The 9,114-nt window shown below is 53.9% G+C and overlaps 1 long non-coding RNA gene across 1 annotated transcript; it reads left to right on the top strand.

Moving 5' to 3' along the window:
• The first annotated feature begins 3,129 nt into the window (after positions 1 to 3,129).
• Positions 3,130 to 5,535, top strand: LOC103678850. Its single transcript, XR_572761.2, has 2 exons — positions 3,130 to 3,469; positions 3,770 to 5,535. It is a non-coding gene; the product is annotated as an uncharacterized LOC103678850 (long non-coding RNA).
• The last annotated feature ends 3,579 nt before the right edge of the window (positions 5,536 to 9,114 follow it).

Genomic DNA, 9,114 nt, shown 5'->3' with positions numbered 1-9,114 from the left:
CCCCCCCCCCCCCCCCCCCCCCCCGTTTCTGTGACCAGGGATGGTGCGTCCCTCTGCACGGGCAACCTCTCCAGGTTTCCTTTGCGCGCGGGCTCCTTTCCTCATTTTAGGGATTTCATTCCCACAGCGAGGCAGCGGAGCGCCACCCCTTCGCCTCCCCAGACGGCGCCGGACTTCGGGCGTTCCCTGGCCCTCGCGCCCCGGCCGGCCGGGCACAGGGCTGAGGGCAGGGCTGAGCGCGCCTCAGCGGAGAGCTCGGCCGTAGCGCCCGGCCGGTGCCACGACGAGCAGCGGGAAGGCGACACTCGGCGAAGGGACTTCAAAGCACGCGCGCCCGGAGAGCACTGAGGACGCGGCTCTCGGGCTGCATGCAAATCAAGCGACTATCCAGGTTTCTTCTGATTGGACAGGCCGCCAAGCTCAGCGTCGCGGAGAGGCCAATGGGGCTCCCGGACGGCACGGTGCCCGCACCCCATTGGTGAACGCAGCATGCAGCGGCGCGCTCCCCTTATATAAAGCCGTCGGCCGGCACCCGGCTCGGAGTCGTGTGTCTGCGGCAAGCAGGGAGGCGAGGTTAGCATGGGGAAGAAGGTGTGCGCCGTTCCGCGCCACCTGCAGCTGGCCATCAGCTCGCTGGACGGCGTCCTGCCCAACGTTCAGGCCCGGCTGCTGGTAGGTTTCTCCCCGTCTCGTCCGACCTTGTCCTTGCTTGTCTTTGGGCACCTGAAGTCCCAGAGCCAAGGCTGGCACACGAGCTGGCAATGGTCCTGGCCCTGAACTCCTTGCCTCCGAGGACGGGGACGCCCAGAATCCGAGCATCCGGGCCTTGCTGAGCCTCACGCCCCAGGTGCAAGCCTTGCCGCAGGCCCTGTAAGCTATCCTGCTTCTCCGCGGCTGCCCATATTCATCAAACCTAGTCGTAAGTACGCAGGCCTGTCTTTGGGTCTTCCGCTGCTTAGGAAGGTTGCGTGCCCCGTAAAACTTATATGACATTAGCTTGTGGGCTTTTCTCCTGTGAATGTGCCTCTGTCAGCTGTTTTCAGATCCAGCCAGGGACTCCTAAGAAGGTTGAGGAAAACATTTTCAACCCCCTCGGTCACTCCCGTTGTTCCCAACTTGTGTTGTATGCTTCACAGCCAGGAGCCCCTAAGCAGGTGGAATCCTGGTCCTTCCAAGTGGCCATGGCCTGGAAGTCTTGCACAAATGATTGCAGAGGTGAGACTTAACTGTAGTCTCCCAGCGCCGCCTGTGGAGTCAGCCCGTAAGCCCCGGCTGCAAGGAGGAGGGCGCATGAGCGCAGAGAATGGTAAGGCTGGAGAATGTGTGAGTTTCCAGGATGGTTTTTGGTGCACCAGGGCCACAGCTGTTTTTAGCAGGATACAGAAACTTCGGGTGACCTTCCAGCACTGCTGGAACTGCTGACCTCCAGCGCTGGTCACACACAGTCTGAGCTCTTCCAGAATCTCCCAGTCACGTGGGCCCCTGAGAAACCTAGGTCAACAGGTCAACTTGCCAGCCTGCAAAACAGCGAGTTTAAAAAAAAAACCCAAATAGCTGTGGGGCCTTGCTCCTGCCTCCTCCTGCTGGTTTCCTGGGCCCCTTACACTCTGGCTGCTCTTGACCCTTCTGCACCCTGCAGGTAGGTATCTGGACCCCAAACTCCCTGAAACGTTTGTGCTGACCGGTGTGTGTCTCACCTGCAGGCCAGACTGCTTTGAGCAGGGAGGTTTCCGCTAACTTTCTTTTTTCTTGCAGCAGTTGCTCCATTTTTTGTCTGCATTTCCCCCCCGCAGCTGCCACTGGTCCTGGTTCTGTTCAATTCTGCATTTGTGCCCCGTGGTGATGTAATGAATTGTAGTTCATTGCTGCCAGAACACTTTGCAAGCATTTGTGCTTTGCAGTGGCACTGTGAAGTGACACCTCCGTGCATCTTAGAAGAGGCTCTCGGAGCTTCGAGGTGTTACGTGACTCGTCAAAGCTGCAGAGCCTAGTGGGTAGCATGCATCCCTGAACCTATCTGTGCATGGTGGGTGCAGCGCTGAGAGTTCCAGGCTGCTCTGTGTGCTTCTCACCAGCAGTGTCCCACTGGATCCTCCAGCTGCCTTACACGCTAGGGTCATGGGACCATGGACTCTCATCTACCAGAAATAGAGTCGAATCCTCATGGGAGATTTTGACAGAGACCAGAATCTCTGGGAAGGTATCTGGCCTACATGTGGGGTATCAGAAGCCCCTGGCACGTGCGTGCCTGCACGTGCGCGCACACACACACACACACACAGACAGGTGTGCAGAATTCCAGAGGACCATGACTTCTGATGCCTCTTACCGTTGTGAGTCTGGGAAGAAGTGCTTTGTAGACACAGAGGCAGTCAGACCAACGATACATTCCAAGTCCCTCTACTTGGTGGGCACGGTTCCCAAGAGGATGGGTTGTGTTCAAAGGCTCAGGGCAGGCAGACACAGGTCAGGAGATTGCTGAGTGTGACAGCTCCTGCTAGTGCAAAATGCAGAAAAGTGCCACATGGGAGACACAGACACCTAGTCACCGCATGTGGAAAAGCTGGACATGTGTGAGCTCAGAGCTGGAAGGCATCTACCTGGATGGAAGGGATTTATGGCCAACTAGCCATCCTATAAACATCCCTAAATGAACTCTGGAGTACGGGGATTGCCATAGTGTGTGTGTGTGTGTGTGTGTGTGTTTTCATTGGGGTGAAATTCATATAACACAAACTCAATCACTTCACTTTTGAAGAATTCAAAGACAACACATGGGATGGGAAAAAATACTTGCAAACCATATATCTGATAAGGAGTTAAATATCCAAAACATATAAAGAACTCACACAACCCAATAGCAGAAACAGAAACCAATAAACAAAACCCCCTAATAGCCCAATTAAAAAATGGGCAGAGAACTCAAATAGACGTTTTTCAACAGAAGACATCCAGATGGTCAACGGACACATGAAAAGATGCTCCACGTCCCTGAGCGTCAGGGAAATACAATCAAAACCACGATGAGATACCACCTCACACCAGTCAGAATGGATAAACTTAACAGGTCAGGAAATGACAGATACTGGAGAGGATGTGCAGAAAGGGGATCCCTCTTACATTGTTGGTGGGAATTCAAGCTGGTGCAGCCACTCTGGAAAACAGTAGGGAGGTTCCTCGAAAAGTTGAAAATAGAGCTACCCTGCGACCCAGCAATTGCACTACTGGGAATATATCCAAAGGTAACGAAAACACGAACTGGAGAGGATATCCGTACCCCTGTGTTCACCGCAGCATTATTTAGAATAGCCAAGACATGGAAGCAGCCCAAGTGTCTGTGGATGATGAGTGGATAAAGAAAATGTGTATCCATGCACACACACAATGGAATAGTATTCAGCCAGAAACACTTGGAAGCCACAGCGTCCGCAGCAACAGTGATGGACTTGAGAGTGCTGTGCTGAGGGAGGTAAGTCAGACGAAAATAAATCCTGCATGATCTCACGGACATGTGCGATGTAACAAAAGGAAAACAAAGACCCCAACTCAGACAGAGATCAGACTTGTGGTTCCCAGGGGTGGGGGCTGGGGCGGGGTGGGGAGGTCAAAAGGTACAGACACGGTTATGACATAAATAAGCAATAGGGATGTAACGTGCAGCATGGGGTGTGTAGCGAACACCGATGTGGAAGTATAGAGGCAAGTTAGCGCCCAAGATGGCTAAAGAGAAGGAGGAATGTGTTTTATTCTATTCTTACTGTATCTATAGGAGAAGGTGCGTCTGGCTGAACATACTGAAATCAAGCCATCATGCCATGTGCTTTCAACCTACACAGTGATATATCCCAACAAAACTGGAGGAAATATTTTAAAAAATACTTACATAACGAGATGTCACAAAAGAAGAAAAGTAGGTGCTTGTGGGATGGGTGGACGCCCTAACCCACAGACCTTTCCTGCCAAGAGGTACTGAGATAGGCTTGTAGACCTTCCCCGTGACCTTCCTGGTCTTCCATGTCCTTGCATGTTGTAAAGAATTCCGGGGATGGAAACAGCACCTTGGTGTCCTCGTCCTCTGGGGCCGGGAAGCAGGAGGCTGCGGACCGACCACGGAGGGGTCCTGTTGATGGCTGCCCCTCACCCCGTCTTGGCTCAGGCCCCCAGAGCCTCCTCGCAAGGCCCACACATTTCAAACGCCAACAAGCTGAGGCGTGGTTACGCATCTGCTTTGCTCTGTATAACCCCCCTGGGAACTGCATGCTCTGTGACTTCTGGGAACCTCCTGATGCCAAATGCTGTCAGCCCCCCACCTCGCCGCTCGAAAGCCTGGGTCCTTAAAATCTGCGACCCAGGGTTCTGCCTGAGGAAATCCCAAGTGGGAACGTATCTCATCAAACAGCTGCTTCTGAGTAGACAGGGCCTAACCTCTCCTTCAAGACCGAGACACGTGGGGAGGCTGGGAGTCAGGGGCAATCCTGTTCTGGAGACATTCTGCACAGCCCGGGTTGCTGGTAAGGGCAGAGTATTGCATGGAAAACCCAGAGCTTCCTGTTGGATCCCAGGGGTCTCTGACCATGAGTTTCCTTCCACTCCGCTGTGTTCTCCTTAAGGATGGGGTGGCTTTCCGGCCTGAGGCTCAGCTGTCAATGTCCATGCACCTGAGCAGGACCCTGATGCCCACCTGCAAGGTTGTGGCGAGGGTAGAATGACCATGGCCAAGGACTCGGGGCTCAGCGTGCTGTCTGCCGGTGGTAGTGTTGTCAGTGTTCTGGTTTCGTCCTCCTCAGGTGAGATCCCGGCTTGGACTTGGGCTCAGCCTCTTAACTGAGTGTCCTGTGCTAGCGTTTTCACTCAGGCTGAGGTGGAGCCCCTCAGCATACTGACGGGGTCATTGTGGGGTCCCTACATTGCTCCTGGCTCATAAGATGCTGGAATTCTGCCTTGGGTTTGTGGGAAGGGAATTTGCTGCCTCCTGGCCCATGGGAGGGAGAGTGGCATCTGTGTGGGGAACAGCTCCTCATACCCTCCGAGGCCCTCGCCAGGGGCCAGGCTCAGGTGTCCTGCCTTCCGTGGGACAAGGCAGCTGATCTGTGGGGGCAGCGGGAGGCCCTTCGTGTGTCAGCCCGTACAGCTTAACCATGAACAAAGCAGGCGTGTGGATTTCCACTTGGTACACACACGTATGAGAATTGGAATGTTGACGTCCGTGAGTCTATCAGTTGAAGAACGTGCATGTGTCGGTTCGTGTGGGCTTCCTCATGGTTCTGGAGGCTGGAAGCCCAAGACGAAGTTGCGGGCAGACTCAGGGTCTGGGGAGAACCTGCTCCCGGGCATCTTGTCACTGGTCTCATGTGGCGGGAATGTGGAGGGAGCTCTCGGGGTCCTGCAAAGACACTAATCCCATCATGGGACTCCACCCTCATGACTCAGTCACCTCCTGGAGCCCCCGCCTGCCAACACCACCTGATGGGGGTTAGGTTCCAACATGTGGATTTTTGGAAACAAACTGTAATATATATTTGATACATTTGTGCATGTATCTAGTTCCCAGTTGATCTGTTTGTATTTCTAAATGGGTCAGACGGGCTTCACTAAGTGCTACTCATGGAGCCTGAGTGGGTAGCCGTGAGCATGGCACAGGGCACAGGGGACATGGGCAGAAGACACCGAAAATCCCGAGACAGAGCTCACAGAAGGGTGAGCCAGCCCCCGACACCCTGGTGTACAGATGGATTCAGAGCTCCAGACAGGGAGCCCCCAGGTCTCTGCTTCACTCCCCCACAGCTGCCACACTCAGCGCTCTGACACCAGCTGGGTGTCCTGCAGGTCCCCTCGATTCTGGCACGACCCAGAGTCGGCGTCAGCCCCCATGGCTTCGGGGCTCAGGCCCATGAGACCACCCCCACTTCAGACGCCAATCGCAAGGAGCAGATACTCAGGGACCCACAGCTCGTGTCTGACTTGGCTGCAAACGGGGAGGTGCCCATGACCACCCCGCCCCCCCGGGAATCCATCATTTGCTGGAGCGGCTCACAGATTCCAGGGAAACACTTCCGAACAGTTACCGGTTTCTTACGTAATAAAAGATGCAACAGAGGACACACATGAACAGCTGGGTCAGGAGGCCCGTGGACGAGGTCTGGGAGGACCTGAGCACAGGAGCTTCGTGCCTGCAAAGTTGGGGGGCGCTCCGGAAATTCCCAGGCGTGTAGGAGCTCTGTCACACACTAGCCACTCAGGAACTACACAGGTCTGCTGTGCCGGGAAGTGGGGGCACAGAGCAATACAGACACTCCTTACTGTTTCACAGCAGGGCAGAGAGGGAAGGTCCCCGAAGGGATGTTCTTGAGGGAAATCCACTTTGTTGTGGATCTCCAGGACAAGCCCCTGAACTTTGCACAAAATGCTGGAACATTGTACCAGGCAGAACGTCAGGGGCTGTGGAGAGAGGGGCAGAAACTGGCCGAATGAGGCAGGGACAGAGAGACGTCGCGATTTTATTTTCATGACTATTACTTGTGGATCACTGTGCCAGGGGTTCCCCAGGCCTCGTGGAACTTGGAAGTAGAGCCCCAGGCACACACAGAAGCGAGTGTCCTGGTCCCAGTCTGTCCCAGGCAGGTCTCTGCTGTCCCAGATCACATGGGACCACACTGGCAGAGGGGGGCATTGCCCAGGGCTCCCCAGAGACTGTAGCACTAACACGTTGATCCTCAGTCAGGCATTGGGACATGTACGTTGGCTCTAAGAGTGTATTGGTCAGGGTGCTCCCAAGAAGCAGAGCCAGTAGGGTGTGTGTGTATAATATATATAAATACATAAACATGATGTTAATATATAACATAAATATATTTATATATATAAATATATAATATAAATGTGTATAATATGTATTATAAGAAAAAATATATAGAGAAATTTATTTTAAGGGATTGGCTTGCAGTTGGGGGCTGGTTGTCTGAAATCTTCAGTGCAGACTAATAGGCTGGAGCCCCAGGGAAGAGCTGATGTTGCGACTTGAATCCAAAGGCCACCTGGAGGCAGAATTCCCTCTTTCGTAGAAACCTCAGTCTTTGCTCCTAGGGCCTTCAACTGATTGGGTGAGGCCCACCCACGTTATGGCAGGTAATCTGCTTTACTCAAAGTCTACTGATTTAGATGTTATTCTGAAAAAACAAAAAAACAAAACTTCAGCAGCGATATCTAGACCGGTATTGGGCTAAATATCTGGGCACCATATCCTGGCTGAGCTGACACATAAGATTTGCCATCACAAGGAGTCAAGGAGGTTGTAAGGCCTCAGTCGTCAGAAGCTGGGAAGCGGAAAGAAGGGGCCTAAACCAAGGTCTCTGCCCAGGCTGCCATTGTTGTGAGTTTCCATTGTTTCCCCTTTAAAATAAAACAAACAAGTAAATTTTTTAAAAATGATAGAAGGAAAGAGCTAAGCCCTGGAATTGGAGAGATGAGGTTCGACCAGGAGCCCAGAAATGAGGTGGAGTCCCCGGCATGTCCCTGCGGGGGCTGTTGCTGCTCCAAGGACAGAGGTGCCCAAGTCTCTTCCAGGACCCCCTCCCACATGCCCAGGCCCACCAGACCCTGGCATGCTCCCTTGGAGGGAGGGCCAGACCCCACCTGGCATGGCAGTGATGGTGGACCCGCGTCCTGGCAGGAGTCCCAGGTCTGCCATTTGTTCGGAGAAGCCTCGTCCTGGAGGTGGCTCTCCACTTCCCTCCCCTTCTCTGGGAGCCCCCACGGGATCATTCTCCGCCCTGTGTGTGTGTGCACAGCACAGTGGAATGCAAAGCCTTCCGTCCCAGCCCCTAAACCCCATCTTGTCATCCTGAGCTTCACCCCGCCCCACCCTGGTGGTCTCCACGAGACCCATCTGCGCACAGCACCCCTCCCCCATGCCACTCTGCAGACCAGCCACCGAAGACCTGACCTCCAAGGAGTGGCCACTCCCTGCGCCGGCCTCCCAGAGACCCAGCGTGCATCATCCTCACCATCGTCCCAGGCACGGACCTCTGAGAGCCAGACTGAGGCTGCCCCTGTCCTGGTGTGGCTGGCCCTGTCTGCCCTCGGGCTTCCCACAGGAGGTAGGGGAGAATGGGGAGGGCGGCCGGCGCTAAGCCCCTGCAGACTCAGGGGATGGGATACAGGTGCTCAGCCTCCTCTCACATCACCGCTCCGGGCAGAGGGGCCCTCGGGGTCTGAGGCTTACTGTTAGTTAGGGTGAGAGTGGGGCATTTGGTTCCTTCGTGCACAGAGCCTGTCCGATTTGCCAGGAGCAGGGAGGTGGTGAGGTGAGGCTGCAAGATTCAGGAAGGGTTATTTACAGTTGAGGAGCTGCCAAAGCAGTGGGAATGAGCCAGCCTTTGTCAGAGCTCCTTCTGTCCCAGCCTGAGATCCTATGGAATTTCAAGCTCTCAGGAGGCTCTCTTACGCTCTACCCCTCCTGGCTGACTTTAGGGTCACCTCCTTCAGGTGTGTGCCCAGGTGCCATCAGCAAGGTCTTCCCTGATCTCCCCCATGAAAATCACCTGCTCCCGCATCCGCTCTGTGCATTTTTGTAGCATTTACCACCAACTAATATTTTACTTAATGAACAAATTTTACTCAGTTATTAAAATTCCCACTTACAGAATAAGGGTAGGGCTTAAAACATTTTATTGTTGCCCTGTTTTGTTTGCTCCTCTGTCCCTGGTGCCTGCAGCATTGAAGAGGATTATTAATGCATGAATAAATACAACGTCAGAGCCTTAGGTGATAGTGGCAAAAGCCACTTAGTTTACAGATGAGGAAGTGAAGACCCAGAAAGACAGAGGGGCTTTTCTTGAACTCACATACTCAAGGTCAGCTCCGGACTCATGTTTAATGGACCCTATGCAGGAAACGACCCAGCTTCATCCCTTTGGCCACACACACGGTGTGGAAATAGGCCTTTGAGATTAGGTTCTCTCTGCCCACAGCCCACTCCCCCTGCCCCCAGCCCTTTTCCATCACATTTCCTGGTCTTGGGAAAGTGGGGACGACGCCAGCATCTTTTCTGTGTTGTACGTGAAGCTGCTTTGTGAGGACTGCAGTAGGATGTTGCAGCGTGTGGCTGTAGGCCAT

Source organism: Ursus maritimus, unplaced genomic scaffold (assembly GCF_017311325.1).
Source record: "Ursus maritimus isolate PB19 unplaced genomic scaffold, ASM1731132v1 scaffold_5, whole genome shotgun sequence".
Lineage (NCBI taxonomy): Eukaryota > Metazoa > Chordata > Mammalia > Carnivora > Ursidae > Ursus > Ursus maritimus.
Note: the sequence above shows the minus strand (reverse complement) of the source record. Positions and strands in the feature narration are given on the sequence as shown.